The sequence below is a fragment of the Dicentrarchus labrax genome, unplaced genomic scaffold (assembly GCF_905237075.1).
Source record: "Dicentrarchus labrax unplaced genomic scaffold, dlabrax2021, whole genome shotgun sequence".
In the NCBI taxonomy this organism is placed as follows: Eukaryota; Metazoa; Chordata; class Actinopteri; family Moronidae; genus Dicentrarchus; species Dicentrarchus labrax.
The window spans coordinates 117,265-132,571 of record NW_026136717.1 but is presented as its reverse complement, the minus strand read 5'-3'; the positions used below and the strand labels follow the sequence as shown (position 1 = coordinate 132,571).

At 37.9% G+C, this 15,307-nt stretch overlaps 1 protein-coding gene and 1 long non-coding RNA gene across 2 annotated transcripts in view; both read right to left on the bottom strand.

Moving 5' to 3' along the window:
* The window catches only part of LOC127379579 (trichohyalin-like), a 175,195-nt gene that overhangs the window by 50,163 nt on the left and 109,725 nt on the right, over positions 1-15,307 (bottom strand). The window lies entirely within an intron of this gene.
* On the bottom strand, positions 3,145-4,083 carry LOC127379613 (uncharacterized). Its single transcript, XR_007888347.1, has 3 exons — positions 4,050-4,083; positions 3,488-3,590; positions 3,145-3,216 (listed from the first exon to the last, which is right to left on the bottom strand). It is a non-coding gene; the product is annotated as an uncharacterized LOC127379613 (long non-coding RNA).

Here is a 15,307-nt window from a genome sequence, read left to right as displayed (position 1 = left end):
ATAGCTAAAAAAAAAAAAAAAAAGCTATAAATAATAATAATAATAATAATAAGAAGAAGAATCAGAGTCAAATCAGAATCCAAGTTCTTCATATTGGTTAACAGTTTGGAAGGGTTAAGGGTAACTTCTTATTGGCTACTCATTTGCTTTGTCAAAATACATTAACATGTAATTGCCCCTGTTATTCATTTCATAACGATAACGATTAACGATTTTGACCACTGCACTAAAAAATGTCCCCGATTTTCATTTCGGAAATCTGGTCACCTTAGGCTAGATACATTTAGGCTAGCTCATTTTAGAGCCATGAATGAGCCCAGTTTATTCCACGGAGCAGTTAATGTGTCTCACACCTTTTCAACAGCTATGGCTTAAGCTTTGATATTGTTTTATTTTAATTCAGTTTCTTTTGTTGCTGTTGAAAACACAGCATTCAGGAGTGCACACTGTCTGATTCTCTATGACACATTACTGTTGCAGTGACTTTAATGTTGGGCCCTTTGTTGATCTGTATTGAGCCAGAACTATATCTCACAGAACCAGTTTGGATTATCTGGTGCTAATATGGTGTTAAAATGCACTAGAATACAGGAAATGGCTTCTACTTAATTGAAAACGTTCTGGGGGAAGACCCCCAGACCCCCTAGGGATTTATGTCCTTCATACATCCATGTCACTGTGTGTTCTTCACAGTCCAACATTGAAATCCTCACAGTTCTCGTGGATGTGTATCCTAACAGCAAACTAACCTGAGTAGTCTGTCTAGTTAGTCTGTTTTAAGGCTATATAATGTGCCATTTGTATAACATATAAAACGTGTCTAAAGTGCCCTCTACAGTGGTGAGGACGTGCTTTATGTGCCCTTTTTTTTCTTTCCGCCCCTGCCCTTCAAAAAGTCTGTGCACGCCACTGCCCTCTACATCTCATACAGATAGACATGGTACCCTTTAACATCTGTGTGAGACATTTTTAACACATGGTAAACCGTGTGAAACAGTCCCTGTTTGGTTGTCGAGCAACAAAAGGAAAAGGTCATGGTTTGCGTTAAAATAACTGTGTTACTTTACGTTAATCATGTGACATAAGTGACGCTACAAGTCACGTGAACTATATGTAACTTATGTAACTGAAAACCTAAAATGACATCAGATACAATCAACATTGAGTTCTGGTCTTACAGAGGACAGGACCCCCAGTCCCCCTGGGTTAGTTTGACCCATCCATCCACCCCACCACCTTCATATGTGGACTTTCTTGCTCTTTATACGACGTCACCAGACACGGATGGGTTTCTGTTGTGTGTCTCATACAGATGTTAAAGCAGGGGCCTTAAAAATACCGGCTCTGGGGCCATTTCCAACCCGTCACATGTTATTAAACATATCCCGCAAGATTATTATTATTTGGAATATTTTTTCTATTTGGTTGAACTAACAACTCCAACAGTGGCCGGAAGGTTATTTGAGTTTCACAGCCCTGTGTTAAAGGTACCTTGTTAGTCTGTATGAGACACAGAGGGAGTGTGACAAAGCATCTGACTACCTGGAAACAATAACAGGCTGAAAATACTGGTACTTAATCAAAGTGAACATTTCATTCACACAATGACATAATTGCTATCATTATTCTCTTTAAAATAACTTTAACATTGTAACTTACTGTTTATGTTGTGTTTCCACACAAAGTAGACAAGTAACAATATAATCAGGATGCAAACAGCCAAAGTAACAGCCAAGCCAACTGTGGCAGAAGAAGAGCTGGACTCAACCTCAAAAAAATCATCTGAAATGATAAAACACAAAAAAACATGGTAATTATAGAAAAGTACAGTTGACCTCAGCTATTTAAAACAGCGATCCCTTCATAAAAAATATATATAAATAAATGTTAACCAGAAATATAGATGTGTGTCTCTCTGGTCTGGTGGATGTCCTTCTGTTGGACTCTACAGGTGAAGTTGTTGCTGTGTCTCTTCTCCACAGTCACTCTGCTGCTGACAGTATAGAGGTCATCAGGACCTCTGACTGTCTCTGTAGGTCCAGCAGAGAGGAGGTTTCCCTCACCGTCCAGCCAGACCACCTCAGGCTCTGGATACCAGCTGTTAGAGTCACAGCTTAAGATCACTGCTCCTCTTTTTCTTTCAATCCCCAATAAACTGATGTCAGGTGAGGAGGCAGTGTGTGATGCTAGGCAAACAGAAAGGTTTAACAGAGTGGTGTCAGTGAAAAGGAAAATAGTGATACTAACAATAATACCATACCACAGTTTTATTCCCCAAATCATTGAAATTAAGAAAATAACTTTCAAAGTTTCAAAATCTGGTGCACCATGTGAAAAGGCTAAATCTTTGCTGCAGCGGCCATGGGTTTGACTCCGACTGATGGCCCTTTGCTGTGTATCATCTTCTCTGCCTCTCCCCCCTTTCCTCCCACTCTTCAGCCATCACTATCGATTAAAGGCAATAAAAGCTGTCCCCCAAACAAACAACAATAAAAGCTTCCTCACTGCTATCAGCAACAACAATAAAAGCTTCCTCACTGCTATCAGCATGAAACAATTCAATCTGACCTCCTGCAAGTTTTATGCCCCGTATATGAAATGCAACAAAAGTGGCATTCTCTCATCTCAGAAACATTATGTTGGCCAAGGTATGGCCAATGCAGTTTTAACTCACCTTCTTATTAAAAAGTCCATTGAGACTCCAGCAATGTTCAGTTAGTTGCAATCTGAAACTTCACCACTAGATGCCACTAAATCCTACACACTGGACATTTAAATGTATTTTTATAAGTTGTGAGTTCTCACTCAAACTGTTGACTGGATGCAGAGCCTACACCAAACCGCACTATGAACACTCACTGTGTGTGTACTTACCAACAACAAGCCTCACAGAAGATTGTTTTTGAAGCAGAGGAAGGTCGCATTCATATGTTCCCTGATCAGAGCGTTGTACTTTGGAGAGTTTCAGTGAAATGTTTCCGTGCTTCAGTTCATTGATGAACAGTGATGTTCTTCCTTTGTAGGATGGATTTCTTTCTTTTATGAGATCCTGACCAGCACGCCACACATGGATGAATATAGGTTTCAGGTCAGATCTCTTCCACTCCACTGTCTCTGCAGTAACATCCAGTGCAGGTTGCAGGTGACATGGCAAAATTATGTCATCCCCAACTCCTGCCAGTATTGACTGAAGTGGACCAATTAACCGAGACTGACCTGGAACATATTAGATCTGTTCATTAATTCCTGTGGTAAGAAGTGGCTACAATGCACTGTTGGAATAATACACAGCATTTGTCTTAAAGTAAATTACCAGTCATAGCAGCATTATTTTCCATTGATAGAAAAGTGGAAGGTGAAGATAGTTCAAATGTTTACACTGAATATATTTGATTAACATAGCAGAAGATACCTTATTAACATACGTAACACGTAATTGAATTTGATCTAAAACCCGAAATATGAAGAGCATTTGTGTGTTACTTACCTTTACAAGAGTGTGTTAGGAGAAGATGTAAAACCAAAACACTGAGGGGCCAGAGTGGAGACTGAAGTGTGAGTCGGTCTGTCTGGTGAAGCCTCCTGCAGCCCTGAAAATGGAGCAGTTATATGATGTTTTAAAAAATGCTTTTGAATCGTTTCTTGTAGGTGAAATGAATGATGTAATTGAGGCCTCACACAGGCTGATATATTATTTAGAACCTACTGTGGGACAAATCCCAGATACAGTCAAAATGTAAAATACATCAAGTGCTTCTTCTAAATCAAAGGTTCTGTTATCTCCTCTATTTTGTCATTTGTTTTACCTGGCTGATTTAAAAATAACATTTAATAACAAGTACAATTCAAAAACAGATTGTACATATAAGCATACCTATGCATGGTGCAATAAAAACTTTGTTATACTTGTTATAACTGTTTGCATCAACATTTCCAATGACAGAGACCATACATGCAGACCTACTTTTGTTCTAGAAGATGATATTGTCTTCTAAAATAGAAGTTGAAACATGTAAAATCGGCAAAAACAAATGAATAAGACGACGTACCTGCATGATGTGTCGGCCGTTTAATCAGACTGCACGGCAAGTCTGTAAATCATTGATTGTGACCTTATCTCACTTTATTCTATCCAGTGCAGGTTGCTGCATATTATTTTATTTAATCCAGCAGAAACAAATCAAAAATGAAATTTCAGATTTACTGAAAGTACCAAACGTGTTATAATCAATCTATCACTTAAGGTTAAACACAATATGGGGCTCCTGTCTGGGTTCAAGAACTAAGATCACTTTCACTTTGATTGTCTTTGTTAACAGTTGAACTTTGAGCCTGTTGCTAGGTAACTGATCACTAGTATAACATATTACAGCTGCAATTAAAGCATCAAGAGCAATAACAATGATTTTCTAATGTCTTACCAACTTGAGAAAAGGGAAGTGTTCATGAGGTAGTTGTTAGGTCCATTATCTTACTGCAGGGGGCAGAACAGGACTTCAGATTCACACTGACTGACTTCTTTCTCAGGTCCATGCTGTTCATACGGATGCTGATTGAAGCCCAGCAGCATCTTCATCTGTTCATACTGACTGTAGCTCTTCAAAAATATTTCTGCCTGCAAAACAAAATATCCATTTGTCTTTCAGCTGTCGGGGTACAGCACAGCAGGTCTGTTCAGTTGTCTATAGGTACAGTGAAACCCTATCTGGTGGCACAAGAACACAACAGCTGCGTTGATGTTAGCCCCTCGGCTTAATTGTCCCCCTTGCAACCAGGACAATAGGCACAAGGTTTACACATTGCATCTGATATGTTTGCACAATCGTGCTACGAGTTATGTTGCATTATTGTAGTCTCTCCTCCTGGGAAACAGGAAACTACTAGTAGGAGCTTTAGGTTTGAGTCTCAGTCATCAAGGTCGTGCTATATCTATAAATATAAGTCCAGGGCTGATCGCAGTTCTTAGTCAGCTTCTTAACTTGTAAGCAAAGGGGTGTACCACAGAGCTGTATGTTGAAGCCACATGAGTTTGGCCTCAGCTTTTCAACATCAGAAAACCAAACAGGAAGAGGAAGCTTTCATCTGCATTCTACTTCAGCTAAACTTCAGTCTGATGCTCAGTCAGCACCGAGACAACATGGTGGTTGCAGCTTTCTGCTTCAGACTGTGTGAGTACTGCATCTCAGGTCTCTTCTTTTCAAGTGTGACATGTTCCTGTATGAATATGTACAGTAAATGAGTCTAAGGTTGATGTATAGTTTGTTTTCTTTGTCTATACAGTCATGGTTGGATTCATTCTGCTGGGTGCACATGTTGAGAACGGAGGTAAGTAGGACTCAGCAAAAGATAAGACAAATATTTTATGTTTGTATATTGGTAATATCCTTTAAACTTCTAAAGGATGGTATCATTAAAGTTGTTACATTTTTGTGCAGTAATGATCCAGAATTTGAATTGTCATGACTTACATTTCAAATGTACGTCAGACTGCACTAATTAAACTGTCACAATGTGCTGATGTCTTGATTTTGTGCTTTAAAAGAGATTTTTCCAGCAGTTTAATTTGTTTTTAACTCACTCTGTCTTTCTGTCTCAGATGCAGCTTTTCGTATTGTTCCAAACAGACTGCAGGCCTTTCAATACGAGTCCGTCTCCTTTCACTGTGAGGGTCTCGATGGCTCCACTCAGTGGAGAGGGATCAGGAACACTGTGGGGTTCATTTCAGCATGCAGTGAGGGGACTCCAGTACTTTCTTGCACCATTCACAGAGCCTATCCATCAGACAGTGGAGAGTACTGGTGTGAGACTGAAGGAGGAGAGAGAAGCAACAGCGCCAACATCACCATTACTGGTATGTTAAATTAAGTTTCTATAAAAGGTCACTGCTTGAAGTCCATGAGGTTATGTCCTCAAATGTAAAAATAAATACCTTGAGAGAACTAAAAAAACAGATTAAAATCAACCTTGCAAGCTTACTCCCAGAAATTAGACATATTGTAGTATTTCACCAAATTCATAGGTTTAGTGTTGCCACAGCAACGCTTTGCCACTTTTATCGCGAAGGGAGGAAATAGAATATTTGCTGTTCTCATAATCTGGTTGAAATTCATACACACTTTTCCTTGAAGATCCAATCCTCAATAAAGCTTATGTCTTGACATTTAAGGTGTGTTAATTGATTCACAACATTAACTTATGCAGGAAAAACATTCCACCTTAAAAGTTGCTGGTAGCCTTTGAGTGGAAGAATGAATTAAACACTTCTTCTCCAGTCTCTGTGCTACTTAAAGAGCACTAAAGGCCTTTGTTTTTCAGGGGGGTCAGTGATCCTGGAGAGTCCAGTCCTTTCTGTAAGAAAAGGTTACAATGTGACTCTGAGCTGCAGAAACAAGACGACTTCCTCCAACCTCACAGCTGGTTTCTATAAAGATGGCCTCCTCATGGGCAGCAGCTCTACAGGAGAGATGATCATCCACAGTGTTTCCAAGTCTGATGAAGGACTCTACAAGTGTAAGATCTCTGGAGCTGGAGAATCAGCAGAGAGCTGGTTGGCTGTCAGAGGTGAGACATTGCAATGTTTAAGATTAAAATAGATACAATTGTTTTTATGACTATTCTTTAAAAAATATTAATTGAAACGTATGAGTTTATGTTACAGAAATAAAATAAAGTCAATGTTGAGAGAGGGCTAAAACAAGGCATAACACTGATATCGATCGTCCCATCTAACTCCCACAAATTGAGCAAACCAGGGTCTTTCATCAATGTTCAGAATGAAGTTATACAGCCTTTGTTTTTCAGCTGGTTCAGTGATCCTGGAGAGTCCAGTCCTCCCTGTGAAAGAGGGCAACAATGTGACTCTGAGCTGCAGAAAGAAAATAACTGTCTCCAACCTCACAGCTGATTTCTATAAAGATGGCCTCCTCATGGGCAGCAGCTCTACAGGAGAGATGATCATCCACAGTGTTTCCAAGTCTGATGAAGGACTCTACAAGTGTAAGATCTCTGGAGCTGGAGAATCAGCAGAGAGCTGGTTGGCTGTCAGAGGTGAGACATTGCACTGTTTATCTTCTAATGGTTCTATAAAAAGCAGAACAGCAACCTGATAGATGTTCAGTATGTACCAGAGTAATGCTACAGCAGCCCTTAGAGACAACCTGTGACACACTGTTAATACTGCCATGCTGTTACAGCACATATATCCTCTTGTCTTTGCAGCTCTTCACACAGAGACTTGTCCCTCCTCAGATCACTCCTTTAATGTTCTCCTCCTCTTAAGGACTGTGTTCACCATTGTGATGGTGGCTCTGCTGCTGCTGCTGGTGGGACTACTTCACTGTGGGAAACTCACAGTTACACAGAAAACTCATGTTCATATATAAAGTATATATATATAACTAATACAGAGTATATTTGTCACTCTCTCACCCACAGAGGTACTGACTGATGTATGAAGTATTTATAAAAGGCGAGCTGATGGTTTATGTTGTTCTGTGTTTTGTTTTAGACTGATGATGCTGGTGATAATTTGAGCTTCTCAGACACAAACCACATGAGAAAACGTGTGTATGTAGAAGAGGCATTCAGGAGCCTCGGTAGAAACAGTAAAGCGTTAGTGGTTTGATAGAGCTGAGTAGGTGAACTGTGTCTCGAGTAGGCCTCATATATATTCATCAATGTAACCACAGAATATGAAGTAATAATAAAAATATATTCACATTAAACCGTCTGCTGTGTTACTGCAGCACCTGACTTTAGTTCAGTCTGTCCCAAAATAGCAAATAGCAAACAGATGATAACATAATAAGAATACATGTGAATGGTGAACATATCATTACACCATGAGCATGTTAGCATGCTGACTGTAGCATATAGCTCTGTGCAGCCTCATGGAGCTGGGGTCCATGGGGACCAGGGGTCCGCTCTTTTTGCTCAGGAAGGTTCCTGACTGAGTGAAAGGACCTGGAAGGATTTCAGTGGCAGCCATGATCAGAGAACATTCTCTAAATGCTGAGGAAAGATGCTTCGATGCTTCCTTTCTTATCTCTATAGCAACGGATACACTGGACCATCTTTTTAGCTACAAAAGGAGATAATGCCATCCCACAATTCCTTGCAGCAGCAACATTTAAAAAGCTGCCTGGTTTACGAATACAAACAATCAAAGGACAATGGAAACATGTAGAGCATGTCAAGAAGCATAATGAGAGAAATAGAAAATAACAATAATATACAAAAACATATTATAAAGACAATAAAAGACATCATGTAAAATATGGTTGCTATTTCAATGGAAGATGTGTAAAATATCACAGTAATAATTATAAAGAATATTTGCAATGTGCAGAAGAAGATTCTGATATGTGCACATCATTATTCACATTTTTTAAATTAATTTAATTAATAGTTAAATCAGGACATTTTCAATGAAATTTCACTTCATCTGGAAAGAACATTAGCCCAGTATGTTAGAAACACTATAACCAATTTGAAAAGAACTGATTTTCAACAGAATTTCTGCATTAGATTTAATTTAATTTATTAAGGTTACTTTTATTTTCATCAACAAAACAAAAATAATGTCCATATATAAAAAGATAGATAGATAGATAGATAGATAGATAGATAGATAGATAGATAGATAGATAGATAGATAGATAGATAGATAGATAGAGAATTCTAAACCTACATTTTAAATTCAATAACAAATAATACAAAACATAGAAAGACAAAAAATATCTTCACTGTGAAGAAGATCCAAAAGACGACTGTTACAAATCTGCTGTTTACTGTTTGTACATTAGTGTTACACCTCAATGGAAAAGAAACTTCAGCATAAATATTAAAAAATTCAAAATAATAATTCCTGAGTTACGTAAAATCTGATTTAATGTCTGTTTAATGTATTTGAACCATTTTAATAGTTAAATTCTAATAATTCATAGAATTATATTTAGCTTTTTTCACCACATTTGAAACAGAAGATGTTTTGAATTGTTAAGAATAAAAATGTAATGTGTTATATTCAATATTCATAAAGAGAAGGGGTTCATTGTTTTTTTACTGATTGTAAAGTCATGTGACCACATCTTTACGACTTTATTATGTTCACAGGAAGATCTGAGTCTGCTGTCTCTGATGTTTAACACTGCACTCTTTACTCTTCAGAATGCATGTTGGTGTAGGCTGGGCTATCATTATTATATTTCAGTGGCTATAAACTGAGAGATGTTGGATCTTTCCAGTGTCCCCGATGAGGGCCGCCTGCAGTCTGTCTGCAGAGCTCCAGGACAGGGCGAGTACAACGGGTACCATAATCTGAGTGTGACATCTGTGAAATGAAAAGGTCACACACTGACAAGCAGAATCATTCAACAGTTTAAGTTAAATATAGTCATAATGATAATAATAGTGTTGCTTTTATTATTATTATTTTATCATATTTTCTTTTATCTCAATGAAACTCATCCACAGTGCTGAATGAAATAAGTGGATGTGAGTAGGAAGACTAACAAACAAATGTTAGTGTGTTAAATTCATTGTGTGTGATTGAATGTCATTTCCCTCTTTACATGGAAACAAGATAAATGGATTGTAGGGTAAATAACAGGTTATTCATTTGTTTGAATGGCTTAGTTGAAATGTTATTGTTGTGCATATTGTACACACGTACATACTGTAGAACTCTAACAGTGTTCATCCACACACACACACATTACCTTAAGGTGTTTCTGAGAGGGATGTAATTCCTTTACTGGTCAGCTTCATCCTGCTGAGAGGGAAACGACACACACAGATTAGTTATTCAGGATAAATCAACTAGCTAACAGACAGACAGACAGATGGATATTGATCTGTCAGCAGTTATTACTGTAGTTCATTCAGACAACTCATATTTGAATTGTTATTACAACAGTATAACTATTTAGATCTTGGCGTCCAGGCTCCAACCTCATCCCTCCCTGCAGATATGTTTACATAGAGATATTGGGGAGTGAAATACCGTAGACCCCTAGCCGGAGCCTACAGGTTGACATTGAACAAGTAAAAAACTCTCTTTGCTTCACTGTTTAGATTTACAGAGGAATTATAAAAGTTATTGTGACTTTTTGTTATATGGAGAGGTGATGATAATGGTAGTGTCTCAGATATAGACTGTCTTGGTTTCAGATAAATATCAATAATTTTTGAAGAAGATTAAAAGAAAGTGAGATGAAAACACTGCTCCATTAATTTACAGTGTTTTAAGATAGAAAATGTACCTTGGTCTCCTTCTTTAGGTTCTCCTCTTTTTTCTCAGCTTCGTCCCTTTTCTTCTTCTCCTCCGTGAACTTATTTTCCAATGGAAGGAAAAAGAGGGATGAAGAGAGATTTAAAGTGCCCATAGTTTAGTCGGGTTCAACCTCTGTTTATACTGTGAATATATACTGTAAATATCAGCTGTAACAATCAGTGCACTACTCAACTGATGAATTCAACATGTAATTCTAAAATAATTAAAGTAAAGAAGCAGAATGTCTCAAAGTCAGCAGTGTCAGCAGGGTTCAACAACAAAATCTAATCTTTATCATATTTATAGAATGAATACATTCACTGTTACACTGCTCTGTGTTTCTGTCAACCTGAGTCCACTTTCATATATAATATAATATGGTATATAATAACCACCAGAGTGAGTTAATCATTGCATTCACTGTATTTAAACTCTGATTTTGACATTGATACAATCACATGTCTGATTAAATATGAAATATGGACAACAGGAGGCACTGTGTTCTGTTTCCTCTTAGAACTGCACTCTTTCAGCAGCTCTGCTCTTCTTCATCCCAAATGAATCTGTTACAATTTCTCTTAATTGACCTAGACATAAGTGTAGTCACTGTGATCTCTGTGATATCAAACTTATATGTGTTCTGGTTCTGTTTTTTTTTTTTTTTTTTTTGTGAAATAAAACTGGTTTATGCTCCTTTCTGTATTTTGTCAACTTCATCAAGGTGCAGTTCAGTTTGTGGTAAAGAGAATGGTTACCACTAGAATACATGTATTTGTATTTTGATTTCAGAAGAAACAAAAACCATTTAAAATCAAATAAACAATAAGATATTACAGGAAGTTACTCCATAGTCTGATTTGTGTTTAAAAATGTTTCACAATATATAAACTATTAGCCAGCTGGAAATAAATCAATGTGTTGAGAAAAGATGGAGAAAGTATCAATGACAATGAAATAAACTGATAGTGATTAAAGTAAATTATATTTACAGATCTACGAACCTCTGTGGTCTTATTATTAAGCTTCTCCTCAGCTTCCTTCCTCCTCTGCTGTTCTTCCTCGAGCTGAGTGGAGAAACATGTTCTTTCATTAAGACGAGTAAGGGAACATGACAACAGGGACAGACAAACAACCCATTGATGTTCACTAAATCAGAAACAGGTAAGGGAACATGACAGAAACAATGGAGTTAGAAAGCTGTAAATAAATCTTTTGCAATATTTTTTTTCTCTTTCCCAATAAACAGTTGAGTATCTTTTTTTTAATCTTTTTTTTTTACATTGGTCCTTATCTTAGATACAAGATGTAATGCTGTTTCCGGCTTTGCTCCTGCTCCTGATATTTGTCATTGTATAAGTTCTAATAAACAGAATGCAGCAGTGAAAGTGGGAAGGAAAAGAAAAATGCAGCTGTGAGACATTTAAGTTAGTAATGATCAGATGAAGCTCTTTGTTCAGGTTCTTCACTTGATCCTTCCTGTCCTGTTTCTCCTTCAGGAGCTGTTTGTGGGTTTCAGCCTGTTTTCCCTCCAACTGGGAGTGCAGAGAGACATGGAGACAGACTGTGAGATCCAACACATTCAATCCTAAAGTAAAAAGGCTACTCTACTTAAATTCATGAATCAAGAAGAGCTTTATTAATTTAATCTTTCAACCTTAAAATACTTTGACTCTTTGTGTGGTTGATGTTGTTATACATTGAAATATTCTAAAGATAAAATACAGCAGTAATATGAGATTAAACACTAAAAACAAACAAACAGGTAGGTGTAAACAAAACTAGGGATGCTCGATATTGGCTTTTCTGCAGATATCCGATATTCCGATATTGTCCAACTCTCAATTTCCGATACCGATATATGCAGGCTTTTTACACCAAAACTGTTAATAACAACATAACATATCTCCTATTGTGGAATTAACACATTATGCCTCATTTTATTGTGATGCCCCACTGGTAGGGTGGCCATTTCCTTCACACCAAAAAGGAGGACACTTTGCATACACGGGGACACGCAATCAGATATTTGTTTGGTATGATCCGGTTTTAAATGTGAATGTTTTTCCACCAGATTACATAAAGGTGCATACACATACCACATAGCTAATAATAAATATACAAGATACAGCTCATGACAACGTGCCCTTCCAATTCAGATTACATAGGTCTAATAAACATCATACAGAAACTGTTCTTAATGTTTTTATCTGGATAGATAAAGGGTAAAACAAATACAGCACCTTCTGTTTCAGATGTAAAGGCTTTGTCTATCTACATATGAGTATGAGCATTTTCAGAATTTCAGTCCAACAACCAACGTTATGTTCTCTGTCACTGAGAGCTTGATTGACAGCCTGGTGGTAACAACTGCGAGTGAGCACACATGGCTCATTTGAATATTAAAATTCGCCATGTGTTAATAGGTCACAACACGATAATGTAACCAATGAAATGACTTATTTTGACACACATTTTTAGCCAATAAGTATTAAACTAACGAGGTAATGTGTCAAAAGGCAACCTTTTTAGTTATTTTCTCAACAGGAGGACAAATGAGTGTCCAGCTTAAAGCTGCACCTGCAGCCCAATATCATCCAACTGCAGCCACAAATGGGCGTTCTCGTGCTGGTGGGGGTCCCGTTTTCGCTGACTGGAACGCCCCCTTCTTCTTCGCCTTTCTTGCTGAACTGTAACTGTCAACTTCCGGTTTAATATAACATTCGCTAGTTAGTGTTTCTCAACAGAAGTTTCAAAATAAGATCTAGTAGTCTGTAAATGTATTATAGAACTAACGTTAGCAAGCTAAGCCATCTACAGAACCTTAGTCCAATTACATCTTAATATGCTTACATTTACGTGTAGGACTAGTCCATATTTCTACCAGTTGTTGAGGACAATTCATACTTTGCAGTCGCGTGATTACCATGGTTACCTGGTGGGCAAGAAACATATATTTACATATATCCGTAAAAAATGAAAGCCTACAAAAGTACAGATAGCTATCTTTCTTCAAGAGTGGATGGGTTAACAACGCTGTCGTATGGGAGGTGAAAATCAGCTAACGTTTGCGAATGTTTGTATGTTTGTAGCTCTACACAAAGTGACATCTGAAGTCTTCATCTGAATATGTACACCCTGCCTGCCGCCAATGACAGCTTGATAAGTAACGTTAGTTTAAAAAAAACCTTATGCCAACTAGACTGTATCATATATGGCTAACAGGATGTCAGACATTGTAGCCTACCTGCTCATCCACTCCACATAGCATCAGACAACAGACAAGAGCAGCTGGAGCAGTGAAATGTCTTTAATCCTGTTAGTAATCTGTTAGGTTGTAACGTTAATGTAGTAGTAATAACTGTACCATAGTAACGTTATGTATGCAAAGTAACTGTAAGTAAGTAGACGCAGTACAACAGTAACATGTATTCTTCTTCTCATCAAATCAAATCACGTACATATGATATATATATATATACTTTGTACAGTAAAACTGGCGACGTCCTGGTAAGATCTTTGATTAGTTTACTGGGTTCCGTTGCTGGAGAACGATGTTCTTGCCCGCCAGCTAGTAGCTGTGACGTCACGTGCAAAGTATGAATTGCGATTGGTCGATGAAACACTACCAGGAACACCCAAGCCGCAGCTGGACCCTTCTCCTGCAGCCGGACAGGGCGTTTAAAAAGCCGGACGAATGGCCACCCTACCCACTGGATGCATACATCAATGCAACATTTCCAAATGTAAACACTGTCTGTGCAAAATAAGAGAACAACTTCAACTTGCATTGTATCGCTAGATAAGCGCTAGCTTTGGTTAATGTGTTTTATTGTATTATCCACCTGAAGGAGTGCTAATGTAAATTCTAAGCCAATTGTTAGTTTGGTTAAGTAACAGCTCATAGCAGTGTCAAATATTTAAGGTGCATTGCACTTATTTTGTGTTAATATTAAAATAATTCAGCTTTAAATTGTTTGCTTGTTAGCCACAGTTAGCAACCAACCAGTCTAGTTGTTGTTGTTGTTGTTGTTGTTGTTGTTATATGTCAAACCCGATACCAATAATTCCCGATATTACATTTTTTAGTGAATATCGGGAATTATCGGGAATTAACTAAATATCAATAAAAGATGAACCTGTGTTATCTTGGTTTTCAGTTCCTTCTCCATCCCTCTGCTTCTCTCCACGGAGCTGCTGCAGCTCAGATTCTTTGAGTTTGACCTGGAAGGACAGAGAGAAGGTCCAGAGAGACAATGAGGGACATGTTCACTAATTAACATTTAAAACTTTATACTACAAACTGACAACAACATGTCAGACAAACAACCCATTGATGTTCAGTATATCAGAAACAGGTAAGGGAACATGACAGAAACAATGGAGTTAGAAAGCTGTAAATAAATCTTATTATATTAATTAAATAAATAAATATTTTTTTCTCTTTCCCAATAAACAGATCTTTTTTTGTATCTTTCTTTTTACATTGGTCCTTATCTTAGATACAAGATGTAATGCTGTTTCTGGCTTTGTCTCTTGATTTTGATATAAACGGACTTTAAACCTGCTGCTGATATTTGTCATTGTATATCTCTCTATAAAAGCAAGAAATCTGTCTGTCTGTCTGTCTGTCTGTGTGTGCCTCAAATATCTCTGCAGATCAGGATCAGACTGACCTGAGAGTTTCAACATGGCTGCTGTGTGGTTTAAGGGTGTGCAACGTCGACTTTGTTTGGACTACAAAGATACCGTTAATAAATGATTTCATAAATGATTTACGAATTCCGCTAGCATTGTCAACCATAGCCACCATAACCACGTGCACACCAGAGCCAATCACTGCAGAGCCAATCCCTGCAGAGCCCACCCCCATGACACACCTCAGGAAACACACTGATCTATACCTGCAGCGCGCGAGCGGCTTTATACCTGCAGCGGGTTTTGCTGGCTGTTCGGTCCCGTTCTGTGCATCTAAACTGACTGTTGAGGATTACTGAGACTGAACGAGTCCGGACCGAGTCTGTTCCGGTCTGAGGA